Source organism: Cupressus sempervirens, chromosome 2 (assembly GCF_028749045.1).
Source record: "Cupressus sempervirens isolate cs-2001-9-10 chromosome 2, ASM2874904v1, whole genome shotgun sequence".
NCBI lineage: Eukaryota > Viridiplantae > Streptophyta > Pinopsida > Cupressales > Cupressaceae > Cupressus > Cupressus sempervirens.
In genome coordinates, this window is record NC_143119.1 from 542,190,598 (window position 1) to 542,204,852 (window position 14,255).

Here is a 14,255-nt window from a genome sequence, read left to right on the forward strand (position 1 = left end):
TTTGGGGGAAAATGTTTTGAAAGTATTATTTTTCCTCTAAAGTCATTTGGAGGATGTTTTGGCTCTTATTTTAATATCATATTCAACATCTTTTGTAGTTGATGTTCTCCATCATCCTAAATAATTTTCAAGCATTCTTCAATAGCAAGGATAAGATTTGATATTTAGTTATAGGAAGAGAGTAGAGAGAAGTTTTTCATTAGTAGGTGGAAAATTTCTTCAAGTGGACAAATGGTAACATCATATCAGATCTAGGATTTATTTCATTCTTTATAATCTCTTATCTTCTCTTTCTTTATGGGGGTTCCTAAGTTTTTTGAGCAAGCTCTTAGGTAGGTTTCCACATTTCTTTAGCATTTCTCTCTTGTAACAAATAAGAGTTAATGAATTAAGAGATAGTTATAGTCTATTCAATTGTTTGATGAGTTGTTTTCATGCACACTATTGTATTTGTTTCAAGGAAATGATTAAAAATATAGAAACAAGTTTATATTTAGTTTGATTTTTCTCTCTTGTTTATAATGTTTGTAACCTTTTGTGGTTTGTGAACAAATAGAATAGGTCCAATTGCAATCTATTATAGGTTTTATGTTTTGGTATGTTTTTCTTATGATTCAAGGATTCTTGTAAATGCTTAATTTACCATAATGAGGTTGTAGATTTCATGAAGGGATAGGTCGAATATGAGATTTAGTCTTGATGCAAATGTATAATTCACAAAGTGATAGGATAGATTAGGGGTCTTGATATATGAGTTGGATTAATAATTTCCAAGGATGTGTGTTAGCAATTTGTGGAATTTCCCAATAGATAGGGCTTTCATTAGCTATAAGATCTATATGTTTGTTGTTCATACCATGGTTTTGTTAATAATCAACACATTAATTTAAAAAAAAATTCCCTTTTATGTTAAAGAGATAAAAGGATTTATCTGTACTTAGCTTGTTAAGTTCATAGGTCATGTTATTTTCTATTTCATGTCTATGTTGTTTACACAAGTAATAGAAGAATTGGGGTTTCAATTTTCTTTATCCATATTTAGATTTATGTTTTAGAAATTGGTACCATATAAATGAATCTAAGGTTCACCTACCTAGGTCTTACAGAGCCTAAAGGAGTATAGCCTTATAGTTGGCCCCAGTGTCTAAATAGGTATGTTGAGCATGGAAATTAGCTACCCCTAGATGTATTTTTTCCTATCATTAGGTTATTTAAAAGCTATTAATTTAGGAGCCAATAAAATGATGATTTTGCTAGGGATTATATTGAATTTGTATAGTAGACAAACCTTGAGAATTCAAAAGGAGATTCAATAAAATTGAAAGAAGTGCATGAAACAAGTTTTAGCAGTGAGTCTCTAATGTGATATCGAGTCTCTTGCTCAAAATCATGTATCTCAATAATGCTTTATTCATTTATAGTAGTGTATTTGAAATTTGAATGCAAATTGTATTGTTACCAGTGAATTCATTTTCAAATCAGTTCAGTTGTGTTCAAAATGCTATTATAAATCAGAGTCAAGATTGATCAAAAGTATTTTTCTTTTATAAGTGTTTGACGATTTACCATTTCTACAAGTTGAAATTTCATTTCAAATTTGTCAAGTGGTAAATCATGTTTTAAATATTTCTCAAAATTGTGAGTGATGATTTGTAAAGATTTTAGTACCAATGCAAATTGGTTTTATGTAAATATTTTTCATGAATTTTCAACTTTGTTGTGCAAATCTCAAAGTTTTATAAGAAAATCTTGGCAAGAAAAGAGAAGTTATCAGTTCTTGATTTAAGTTTAAGTGTTTTATGCAATATTTTGTTTTAAGAATTTAAATGTTAGAAAGTGAATCATAGCAGTGATTTCATTTGTCCTCTTTAAGGAGATGGTGACTCTACATGGTTTTGATAAGTGGTGTGAAGAAGTTGAAGTTTGCACCCATCCCAAATCAGCAGATCAAGTTTCAAAATCAACACTTAAGGTATTTTTCTCTTTAATGAGATTTCTTCTCATGAAATTAATTTATACAAAAGTTTCTCGATCAAGTGATGTTTTTAGCACTATGTAGGAGAATTTTTTGATGCATCTCAACATACTTTATAAGAGATAGATTCAGTAAATGTGTTTACATGTTGGAGTGTGTTAGAGATTGATTTGGTAGAAAGTGTTTTCAGATCTAGTGCAAGTTATAAATTTTTTAAGTTATTTTGGTGAGTGAATTGTAAGCTTATGAAGAAATGTCAAATTTATTTCCACCTCTAGTGTGCAGTGCATTGAGAAAATTTGTATATCTATTTCTACCAAGAGGTACTTGTCATTAATTTTTGATGGCATTAATGGTTTCCCAAATATTGTCTTGTATGATCTTAAAAAGAATTTTCCTAAGTTTAGTGGGAGCCATTTGGATTCAGCCAATCATCATATTTATATGTTTAGTGATTATGAGATTTCTCATGAAGATGTACATATGAAGTTGTTTGTTCAAACCTTGGAAAGTGACACTAGAGATTGGTTTTCCTTTCTGCCAACATGGTCAATTTCACCTTGGAGTGAGTTAGATTTAGCCTTCATGGAGTAATTTGTGGAAAGAATAAGCATCTCTAATTCTTTTGAGAAGTTCTTGAAAATCCAAATCAGGAATGGAAAACTTATTCCTAAATTCAATGGCAGATTTACAAGAGGCCTGAATGAGATTCCTAAGAAATGTAGACCAATGGATCAAGTGTGTTTAGTAGTTTATCTTGATGCATTTAGTGAAAAGATGAGCTATATATTGAGGGATAAAGAACCCAAGAATTTTCATCAGGCATTCATGACAACAATAGAGATTGAAAATAATATAAGGTATGGATAACTAAGAGTTATTTCTATAGAAATGTTTGTCAGCAAGATAAAGTCAAGAAGAGAAACTAATGTCATTTTGAGTGTTCAAATTTAGATTAACATGTAGGTATCCCTATTTTGTAAGTAACCCTATTGAAAATTCAAATTTAAAAATATTTGAATATGAATACCTTTGTTGCAAAGAAGAGCTAAACCTACTCTTGTTGAACATACTACATATGGTTGTACTGTTACAACAGGAGATGATAAAGTTGACTCACTTGCTAAGTTATATATGCAAGAAGAAATTTCAGTCCTTGTGTTGAGAATGTTACTAATCACAAAATTAAAAGACATTCATCTGAGTTTTATAAGGATGAAGAGATAAAAAGTTATGTTTGAAGTGATGAAAGCAAGGTTGTTGATCTTGTATGTCATGAAGTAGAACCATATGAAGAAGATGATGAGAGTGGTTACAAAAATAATAGTGAGGAAAATGATAATAAATGTTCATCTTGATATGAGTCTAATGCAAATATGGAACAAGAGAGAAATGATGAAAATGAGTGTTCTTATTTAAGTGAAGGTATGACCCTTTCTTCTAAATCTAAAAATGAAGTTTCATCTCTAAATTGGATGGATCAGCTTAAGGATGAATTACCTAGTTTTTAGATGAACGTCATGAGGCTAGATGCAGTTGTAATCAATAGTATATAAGTGATTCCAAGATTAATGCATCAACACCTATTGATAAGTTAATAGATTATTGGTGTTCCAACTATGTGAATCATTTTAGAGAAGATAGTATAAGTAATTTTGATTTATATTCCACATGATTAATTGATGAAGTGGATGTTGTGTCTTCATTTAATGATGACAATGATTCTGATTTTTCCTCTTCAAATGTTGAAAGTATTCATGAAAGTGATGTTAGAAATGGTTTGAAATTTTTCACTAATTTTTTGTATGATGAAGAGTTTGATGTTGACAAAAACATCACATATTATAATGTTTACAAGGGAGCTTTGCATGGAATAATCAAACTTCTTTTTGAAGAGCACATGGATTTCTCAGATTTGGTTAATGTTAGTCTTGATGATGATGCATTCTCTTACTATTACAATAGATAAGATTATTATTCTTTTAGGTGTGACAATGATTGTGATGATGATGTTACATCTTATGATATTGATAACAACATGTTAGATGAAGTTTTTATTGAAGATCAACCTACACCTTGCAAGGAATTTTATGGTAAATGCTCTAATATGATGGCTAATTCAGTTTTTGGTTACAAATAGTTATTGGAGAACTCTATATTAGTTTTAGATATTGACATGGATGACATTTGTGAGCATAAATCTGATTTCTCTTTTGAGTCCCAATTGGTTGCATATGACGATAAACAATTTCATGTTATGTGTGATCTTTTTCCCCATGTTGAATATGAAGCTTTCATATTCAATGTTGATAGAAAAAATGATTCATGTATTGAAGAGGATTTTTATTGTAATTCTAATATATTTAATATTATTGATCCATAATTTCATAATGAGAAAGTTGTAGACAATGATTCTATTTTTTATATGCATTATGAAAGTGACAATGAAGATTTTGTTTTGCCAAATGAATTGATTCAAAATGCTAATCTAATTGGTGAAACTAATATAATTAATACTATCAGCTTGCCCCATGAAAATGAAAATTAAAATTGGGTCTATGATAGAGGTAAAAATTTTTGTCAAAGTTTGGTGGCCTAGGGCCATTGTTTGTATAGTTTAGGAGTATTTTCTTGCTTTCAATTAAATTATTCGAGATAATATTTTGGAGTGGTATACTTTTTTAGAGATATAAAGCCTTTCCATGCCCATATGGGGCATGCATCCCTAGATAGAGCCATTTTTGAGACTCAAAGTTGAAGCCCTAATTTTTTGTAACATTTTAAATTTTGAGTCAATTTGAGCCCCTATAAGTGCTTTTAATGCATGTGTACCCAGCCATAATTTTGGGACCTTTGAAGTGTTTAATGTTTCTAACACTTTGCATTTAGTATATGCATTTTTCCCATGATGATAAATTTTCATTCTAAATCATTCTATGAAGTTTTGTTTTGAGCATTGTTCAAATTTGCATTTCTGGTTAAGTGTCAAAGAATGACAAGAAGCCTAGTTTGCTATTGAAGATCATGCACCTAGTTAATTTTCATGACTCGCCACTATGGAAAACTTTATTATGCATATTAAAGGACCTATTTATTAGTTTTCTAGTCCTCAAGTATTTGTTTGACCTATTTTTGAAGCCAAAATCAAACATACTTTGTTGCATTCTAACATGTTTGTTTGTAAGTTGTTCAGAGAAGGCAACTTTCATGGTCAATATCTTTTGACCCATATGTCATCATGAGATGAAAATTTATAGTGTACAAGAATGTGGAACAAAGAATAGATGTGTTAGATCTTACAGCTCAGTTAGGTGTTTTGGTTAGTTTTAAAGCCAACCTATAGGCCTCCCTGTTAGAAGGTTATAGTTTGCAAAAACAAGGTAAACTTAGTTTTAAATGATTGATGAGTGGTTGAATTTGATTTTAATTAGTGCCAAATGTTCATTGGATGATTTTGATGGGTCATATGGTTTAGTTTGATTTTTTTATAGCTAGATCCATTTTGGGGCTCAACTAATTCTCATTAGATTAACTAGACACTAAGAGCTAAAGATGTTTAAAGGGGCATTCTGACATCCCTAATCATTAGGATTTTTCCACTAGTAGAAATTTGGAAAAAAAATGACACTATGACTAAAAATCTTAGTCGCAAGACTAAAACTTTTAGTCACATGACTAAAACTGATCAAATTCTAGTAACTTTTACAATTTAAGGTACAAGTGACTAAAGAAAATGACTAATTTGATCATCAAGTATTTTCACAAAGTTAGCCAAATATAAGTGACTAAATAAATGATCAAAAAAATGACTAAAAAAGTATTCACCCAAACAAATGCCTAAATGAATGATCAATGCTTATTTTTATCAAATTAGTTCATTCTTTAACTTTTTTAAATAAATTTTATTGCTCACTAGTGGAGTTTTTGTCCTATAAATACATAATTATTAGCTAACTTCCTCAAGTGTCCTCTCAACAAATATTGACCTAGATATGAACTCAAAATCAACCTACTTTGTACTCAAACTCCTAAAAATATATCTATGAACTCCTCAAATTTAAGATTATTATTTTAAAACTAAACACAAGTCTACATATTCATTTTTTAAAAAGAATTGTGACATATCCAAATAATTGCAAAAATTAGTATACAATATAATGACAATATCAACACAACACTTGAATTGTACTACTAATTATAATTATCAATTAATAAAAATTAATAAAAAATCATTAAAAATTTAAATAAATGCATATCTATATTTAATCACCAACTAGAAAAGAGTAAAAAATGTACTATATTTCAAAAATCAATGTTAAAAGAATAACAATTGTTTAACTCTCACTAATCTATATGTGACCTGGTCCACTTTTCCTAAAAAAATAAAAATAAAATAATTGGAATTTAAAATTATTTAAGAAATTAAAATGTTAAAAATTCTAAACATTAGTTAGAATAATCTATTATTATCCTATATATTATTTTTCCAATTGTAATAATGACCTCACAAATTAAATTTTCAATTGAATAACTATAAGACAAAATAATAAGGGAAAAGATGTGATAAGAATGTGAATTCAAAGCCTTGAGATTTCATTTCAAACCCTAGTACCTTACTAGGGCACCATGGCACAATAGGTACTTGATTAGGGAATATTCAGCTAATAGGTTTGGACCCTCTAAAAAGACTAGGACCAAAATAAAAAGTTTGCTAGGGATCAAAGTTTCTCTAAAGGTTGGGTTCTTAATTGAGATTGAAACCTACCTAATGAGTCATATCATGAATGGGAAATCTATAGAAGGGTAATTCCATCTCCCAACACACCATGAAGATGATTCTAATCCAAACTTTCACCTTTTGAAAACTTTGAGAAAAAAATTATCGGTACGGGTGAAGTGGCTTATTGTAATCATAAACTAAATTCTCCCTATGAGTATTCCATTAAAGTTTTTGAGTGGATTGCAGATGTAAATGAAAAATGTAGACTAAGAATTTGCATGCACTAAGATGTCATTTTAGAAATAAATCTAAATGGTTACATTGTGTGCTTGAAGGATTTTGTTCAAAAAAAGGGCTAGGTGCTACGAAAGTTTTATGTAAATATTAGTGTCTTGTATATAACTAAATCTTACAACCATTATAACCACCACTATCATACCCCTATCTACCCATGTAAATTTAGAAGCTATGAAATAATGGATCAGGCATCTATCAAAATATGATAAAGGAGAAATTGGCTTGTATCCCTATTGATTGGACATGCATTATACCCTGTGACATGGAACATTCATAATTGTGAAAGCACAAGAAACCTACATAGTTTATTAGGAAGGATATACATATTGATCGAGCTCCATTCAATATCAACTTAGCATCCTATCTGACACTCTATCTCCCTTTTCAAACCACAGATTTTGAAGTAGATCACAACTAATTTTTTGTAAAGAGATGTGACACATATTATTGACATTGTCATGGAATATATGGTATGTGAATGTAGGTGTATAATAAAATAATAGAATACCCAGATGTTTAATGCTAGTCACACAAAAATCTATAACCTTTCCTACTCTAACATTTATTGTGCAAGCAATGAAGCAATAGGAGATATTAATCCCCATTATAGCATTTAGAATTCATGACAAGTGTTTGTTAAAATGCCAAAAGCTAGTGGCATCTTCAAAATCACTAGAAAGTTGTTCTTGCACTCGAAGAAACAAAAATGGTGCAAATCATACCAAGTAGAATGGGTTGAAAAATAATTATAAATTTTTGGCAACAGTGAATGCCAGATGTAATGTAGAGGCTATAAATTCTTGTCAACAATGATCAGAACCTATGATGACCTCATAACTTCTATTCTAAAGAATGTGAGTCAAAATAATTGTAAAGTTTATAGTCTAGATGAGATAGATGTAAGGAATATGGAGCTTGAGTCTTGATGGCAATTGATGGATAGATGTGTCAAAGTTGTAGATTAGGAAAATGAACACATTCTATAAAGGCTTTGCCAAATTGGTAGGTTTGGAACTTTTAGAATAGTCTCTATGTTTTCCCCCATTTTTTCATTTTTCAAGATGGGCAATGCTATTTTGTTGTTCCCATATTGTTTACTTTTCTAGGATTCTTGCAATTAGTTTTCAAAGTGGGGGATAAAATTTCCTAAGGTTGAGGTGCATTTTGAGAACTTGAATATTGAAGTTGATGTTCATGTTGGGGGAAAAGCCTTGCCTACACTCAACCACTACACCATCAATGTCATGGACATAGGATATCTGCATTATAAGATCATAAAAGTTTGAATTTTTTCTTTGTCTATTTCTTTGATTAGTAAACTAAAGCCAATTTTTGGTTGTTTCATTTTAGTTTCTCTACTAGAAAAAATCTATTGAGTTCTTGGATAAGAGTAACTTTTATTTTAATGTTTGTAGTTATCAAGGAATATCATACTTGTCAAAATAAAAAGAAGTTGAAGTTAGACATAAACTAGTTTCGCTAGATGCTGATGATGACAAGAAAAACTATTTCAAGACAACATAAATCAAATAAAATAATTACCTTTGATTGGTATTTCTTATGTTATTTTTCTGAGGGGGTGAAGATTAAATTTGGTTAGTGGCATGATAATCTAATACAAGACTAGAATAGTGGTCATTGTGCTACAGTTGTTGGAAATGTTGAATTTTATGAGCAAGGATGTGTGAATCAAAGACCATATTTTATAAGAAACATCCTTCCCTTATACTAAATGGATTGAATTTTCACCTAAGTATATTATTGAAGAATAAATTAAGAAGACACTTAAAGGACATTGTATACATAGAAATACTTGATAAATTGTCAATTCTCAAACAACAAATAGTTTTTACAAATTCTAAATAGGATAGGAGCCTATTAATGAAATATATTGATGAAGATAGACACATGATGTTGGAGTCTAAAGTGCAACAAGCAATAGGATGTTAACATGTAATTAATTTGATTGCTTCTATAGGAAATCTTGTTGTAGGTCACAACTACATTTTAGATTGTGCCCATATCCATATAAAGTTTATTGTGCTTTTGCTAGAAATAGTGGTTGAATTTGCAAGATCTCTTCACAAGAATTTCATATATATAATTGACAATATCATATTAATTAAATTCTCAAAAGAGAACCAATGCTAAAAATTATGATGAAAAATAAAAGCACCAGTTTGTCCTACACATTTACTCACATGTACAGATTGATTGCTAGTACTTATAAAGCTATCAAAAAAATTATGTATTCTACAATCAAATTTTTGGTTTAGGCTAAACTACAAAGATACATAGATGCTCATTATTGTGGAAAGAATGAAATGAGATATGATGCTTACATGATTGGATTCATATTTTCTCAAGCTTGTAAACCTTTCAACATTGACTATAATAACCTTCATCTTTAATTTGGTTTCATCTTGGCTAAAAAAATTTAGAGCAATGTCAATCTACTTTATGTTGGTTGGAGAGTATGGTCTATACTTGACAATGCAATGGTTTTGATGAAAAGTATTTAGTAACATTCAAGAAAAAGAAATAGATATGCATACTAGTAGATTTTACAACCTTTTCTAGAATCCTTCTTGCCTATGTCAAAATTTTGAAATAGTGAATGGACATCCATTAGAGTATAAAATATATAGGATTTTTGCTAAATGTTACAACTACTTTGCTAGATATTTTAGAGGCATAGGTAAGACACATGGATCATTTGAAAAATGTCCCAAAAGAGATGTCATCTTATGGAAATGTTTGCAAAATATGTGCAATATGGATTTTTAGTAAAGTCTTTATGGGGAGGAGGACAAATGAATTTGTGTAGGATGAATTATTTTGTTGGTGACCAGGAGTAGAGGGGATAGACCAAGAGAAATGGAAAATGAGGATTTTACTAGATTCTTTTGCTCATTACATGTAGATGTTACATTTTATTATTTTTTCTGTACTTTCCACTCTTTTTGTTTGAATGGCATCAAAAGACAACCATTTCTATATAATGAAAATAAAACTCCATTTTTTCCATATAATTTCTTTGGATTCACCATGAACATAAGCCCTAGTCATTAAAAAATTGTTGTCTAGTTGAAGAATGAACATAAGCACTCAGACTCAAAAAATAATGCTTCTCCATGGAACTCAAATCATTTTGGAGAAGGTGTTGAGTAGGATATGTAATAGCTAATATAGAAATATTTCTCATTCTTTCACTTTTTCAATATTTGTGAGCACACCTTGTAAATCTTCATAAGGACTACATATAACACATATGGATATGGATAACTCCATTAACCTTATCTCCTTAAGCCATTTTCTAAGACATGGTCTGGGGTGCCATTTTAAGCACTAAGTGTAAAACATCAAAAAGGTTGCATTACTAGCTCAGTTCAAATGAGTTGGACACTTGATATATAAGCATGATTAGTTACCTTCAATGCTTTTAATTATGTGCTACACATGCATATAAGCTTGTATTGATATAAACATTCCACTTAAAATAATTTTCATCTTAAATCTTTATTCCTTCATTTAAATTAAATGATTTCAAAAATAATTTCTCAAATCACTATCATGAAAACCCATTACATATCTGCTTCATAGCTTCTACACAAAACTTAAATTTCTTAGTTTATACCTTAATTCTAGATTTGCACAATCAGGCTTGCAAGGTGTAACCTACATTTAGACATTTGAGTTTAGATCTTCTAGAAAAAAAAGTATAACATTTGAAAGTCCCCAATTTTCTTTTGTCCTATATATTAGAAAAAAATGCAATTAGCAATCAGTCATTAACCACCAATTGAACAATATTGGTAACTAAAAATTTTAAAACAAAGCTTTTCTAAATATACAAACACATGAGCCAACAAAAGATGAGAAATACTTATTAGTCAAATTGCTTAATGTCTACTATCTAACACATCTAATACACTATTTTTGCTATTGAATGTGTTTTAGAATTTCTAGAAAATTTTATCATGATAGCAAAAATTCTACTCTAATTAAGGTCAAAGATTGAAACAATGATTGACTCTTAAGGGATTCTTTAAAACTTTCCTATTGCTGAACAAGCTGTGTTCATCAAGTGTTTACAACTAGAAAGTACATTGACCATAATCCATGCCAAATGCCTCATGCATATGGCATTAATCTATTGTAGAGTATTCTTGGTGGAATAATTTTTCCATATTAAAATTTTGAAAAATTGTAAAGGATTTATAGTAGTGTGAATTGGGTATAAGGTTGAAATTTGAATTTGGTTTTTTATTGGCTTATATTTTTACTAGGACATGGGTTAAGATGTGCATCTAAATGAACCTCTTATTTTGTAACCCCTAATCTCATAGTGACTAATCATAGGGTATCTTGGAAAAAGGAAAAAATAATCAAAGCATTTTGGGAAGAAAAAGTGACATTGATGTGGTAATATGGTTTTATGGATTCCCCTTCCCCCCTTTTCATATTTCTATTGTAACTAAAATTTGCACACTCTTTATTTGTATGAGTACATCCAAGTGAGATAACATGCACACAATGATAAAAAACCTCAAATATTAGATTAGCCTACAAATATATCTAATTGTATTGTATGATATTACTATACATACTGAAGACATCAGAATTGGACAATAGAGTAATCATAACATGAAAATGGTAGCTTCACCCCATATTTTTTACTAGCCATTATTTGTAGTAGGTTAATAATGTCAAGTAAAATGAGGATATTAAAGATTTAAACAACACCAAACATCAATCAAAAAAATTGAAAAAATAAAGAAAATTTGCATAATTTAATGAACTACATGGTTCATCTTTAATGGAAAAACCATTAAAGCTTCATTATGTGGTTTGATGGATATATTGGCTATGACTAGACACTAACTAATTTGATCAATATGTTTATTTTCTATTTTGTGGATTTTCTTTTATCATGCCTTATGATACATTTGTTAGGCTATTTTGGACTTAATGCTCTATTAGACATGAGTAATGGAAAAACATATCCAATAGCATAATGTCTAGTCTTTATCCCTACTTCATTAATTATTGGTGGATATTCTATACATGCATATTTGGATTTATGGGTACAACATAGAAATATTTTCTCTAAAGTTATCAAATATATACTACACTCTGGAAAATTACTACACCACAAGTGATTAGCACTATAATATATTATAAAATTGACTTTAGGTATATAATTCATTTCATAATGATGATTTATTATTCTATATTGCATCCTACATTACTAATTTAGTAAATTTTGTATTTGTATAGTTGTAAAAGCCTTGGCAGAAGATAGTAATAGATAATCATCTGACCTTGTAGTCCACTTTGGGGAAATGTTGATTAATTTTATCCCAACCATTTTTGGGGTGTCATTAGTAGAAGCACCTATATTCAGAAAGGTTATTAGAGGAGCTCATTCCAATGTTGTAGTTGGCATATCAAGACTTGAGGGCTCATCTGCATTTTTTGGAAAGGTAGAAGATGATGATAGTCTAAACTATAACAAGCCAATTTATAATGAGATGTTTGGCCAATTGAATCTCTAATTAAAATGTACTATGCACTCGTAATTTTTCTCACATCAATTTTTACATTTTAAATTTTAATGTATTGAGACAAAAGATTGTATCATATTTGTAATAGTTAATTTAAATTAATGTGTCCTTGGTCAACCTTTTAGTTGGTTAACTTACAAGTATTTCTTTTTTTAATCAATAATCTATGTCTAGGTGGGTGAAGATGAATTTGTATATATATATTTTGATATTATGAAAGAAAATAAGGTGGACCACAAATGCATTCATTTTGATCTTGGCACTTGAATTGCTTTGGCATTTGTAACATTAAGAGCTAATGGTGAATGAGAATTCATTTTTTTCTAAAATACTAGTGTAGATGTGCTATTAGATGCATCAGAAATTGATGTGGACCTTATCAAATAGGAAATGTTACAAATCATTGATTGGAATTAGAAATTTTCATAAAATATTTTTTAACATGCCTTAACTTTTCATCAAGCTATTGATGAATCATTCATGATTTATATCTACCTTTATTCTATCATCCAAATTTTTCTACTTCTTGATGTTGTCAATTAATGATAATAATAAATTTCTAATTACAAGTAAGCATTTTCCATTATAGATCAATCAATTTGATTGCAGAACCTTGTAGGTCTACACATTTGGCAACAATCAAAATGGCTAGAGGTTCTGGTAGTTTATTGTCCTATGATCCTAATCTAAGGCTACCATTATGGTCTTCACTAGAGGTGGCTATGGAAGAAATTTTGAGTATATGGGATGAAGTAGATATAATAAAGGTATATCACTAGGATTATTTCTTGATATTTTACCATATAAATTGAGGAAAAACCAAATCCACATCATTTCCTCCACAGACTAATGTAGTGTTGTGTTCGAATTAAAGGTAGAGTAACTGAGATAGGGGGTGAATTAGTTACTTACAAAAATTAATCCACAAATCCCTTAGATGTCTTAAAGATCTAGTTACTGCTAATACTCAGTAAACATAACAAAAAATGTTGTAACTTGATAAATTAAACTATTACTTATTTTCAAGAAAACATACATGCAATTGAAAATAAAATGAACACAAGAGATAACAGATTTAATGTGGAATCCCAATATGGGAAAAACCACCAAGTAACTAGTCACCAATTTTTCACTCTTCTGAAGTGAGCCCTGTTAGGAGCCAACCCTATTAAAGGTTATAGTACACACTATTAGGTGTGACCCTATTAGAGGATTTAATCACCCTGTTAGGAGTGGCCTTGCTAGAGGTCTTTAGAATAATTCAATAGAACTATCACCTTGTTAGAGGATTTACAAAATGGCAATTAAACCAACTCTATTAAGAGATTTGAAATCATTTCTACAATGGTTAGAAAGCAACAATGAATTGACCTGAACAAGATACAACTGAATTTACTAACTACAGATCTATATTTAGCATCTTTAGATCCTCCTTGATCAAATATGGCTCTGTTGCTCCTCAATGATCTCTAATCATCCTTCAAATTCACTTCCACAATAATTAGTCCTCATATCTCATTAATTCCATACACTTCCATCACACACACACTTAGAATTTGAACTTGACCTCTTAATTATACCATTCAAATTGTCAAGTTGGCTCATTCACATGTTACATTTACCAATAAAACATACATTAGTCAGCTACAAATAGTACTCTAAAAAAATAAACATTATTACATAAAATAATGAAATC

The 14,255-nt window shown here is 29.6% G+C and overlaps 1 pseudogene; it reads left to right on the forward strand.

Annotated features, from left to right (window-relative positions):
- Positions 1-12,075: 12,075 nt before the first annotated feature.
- Positions 12,076-13,338, forward strand: LOC149573534 (putative fructokinase-6, chloroplastic; annotated as a pseudogene).
- Positions 13,339-14,255: the final 917 nt, after the last annotated feature.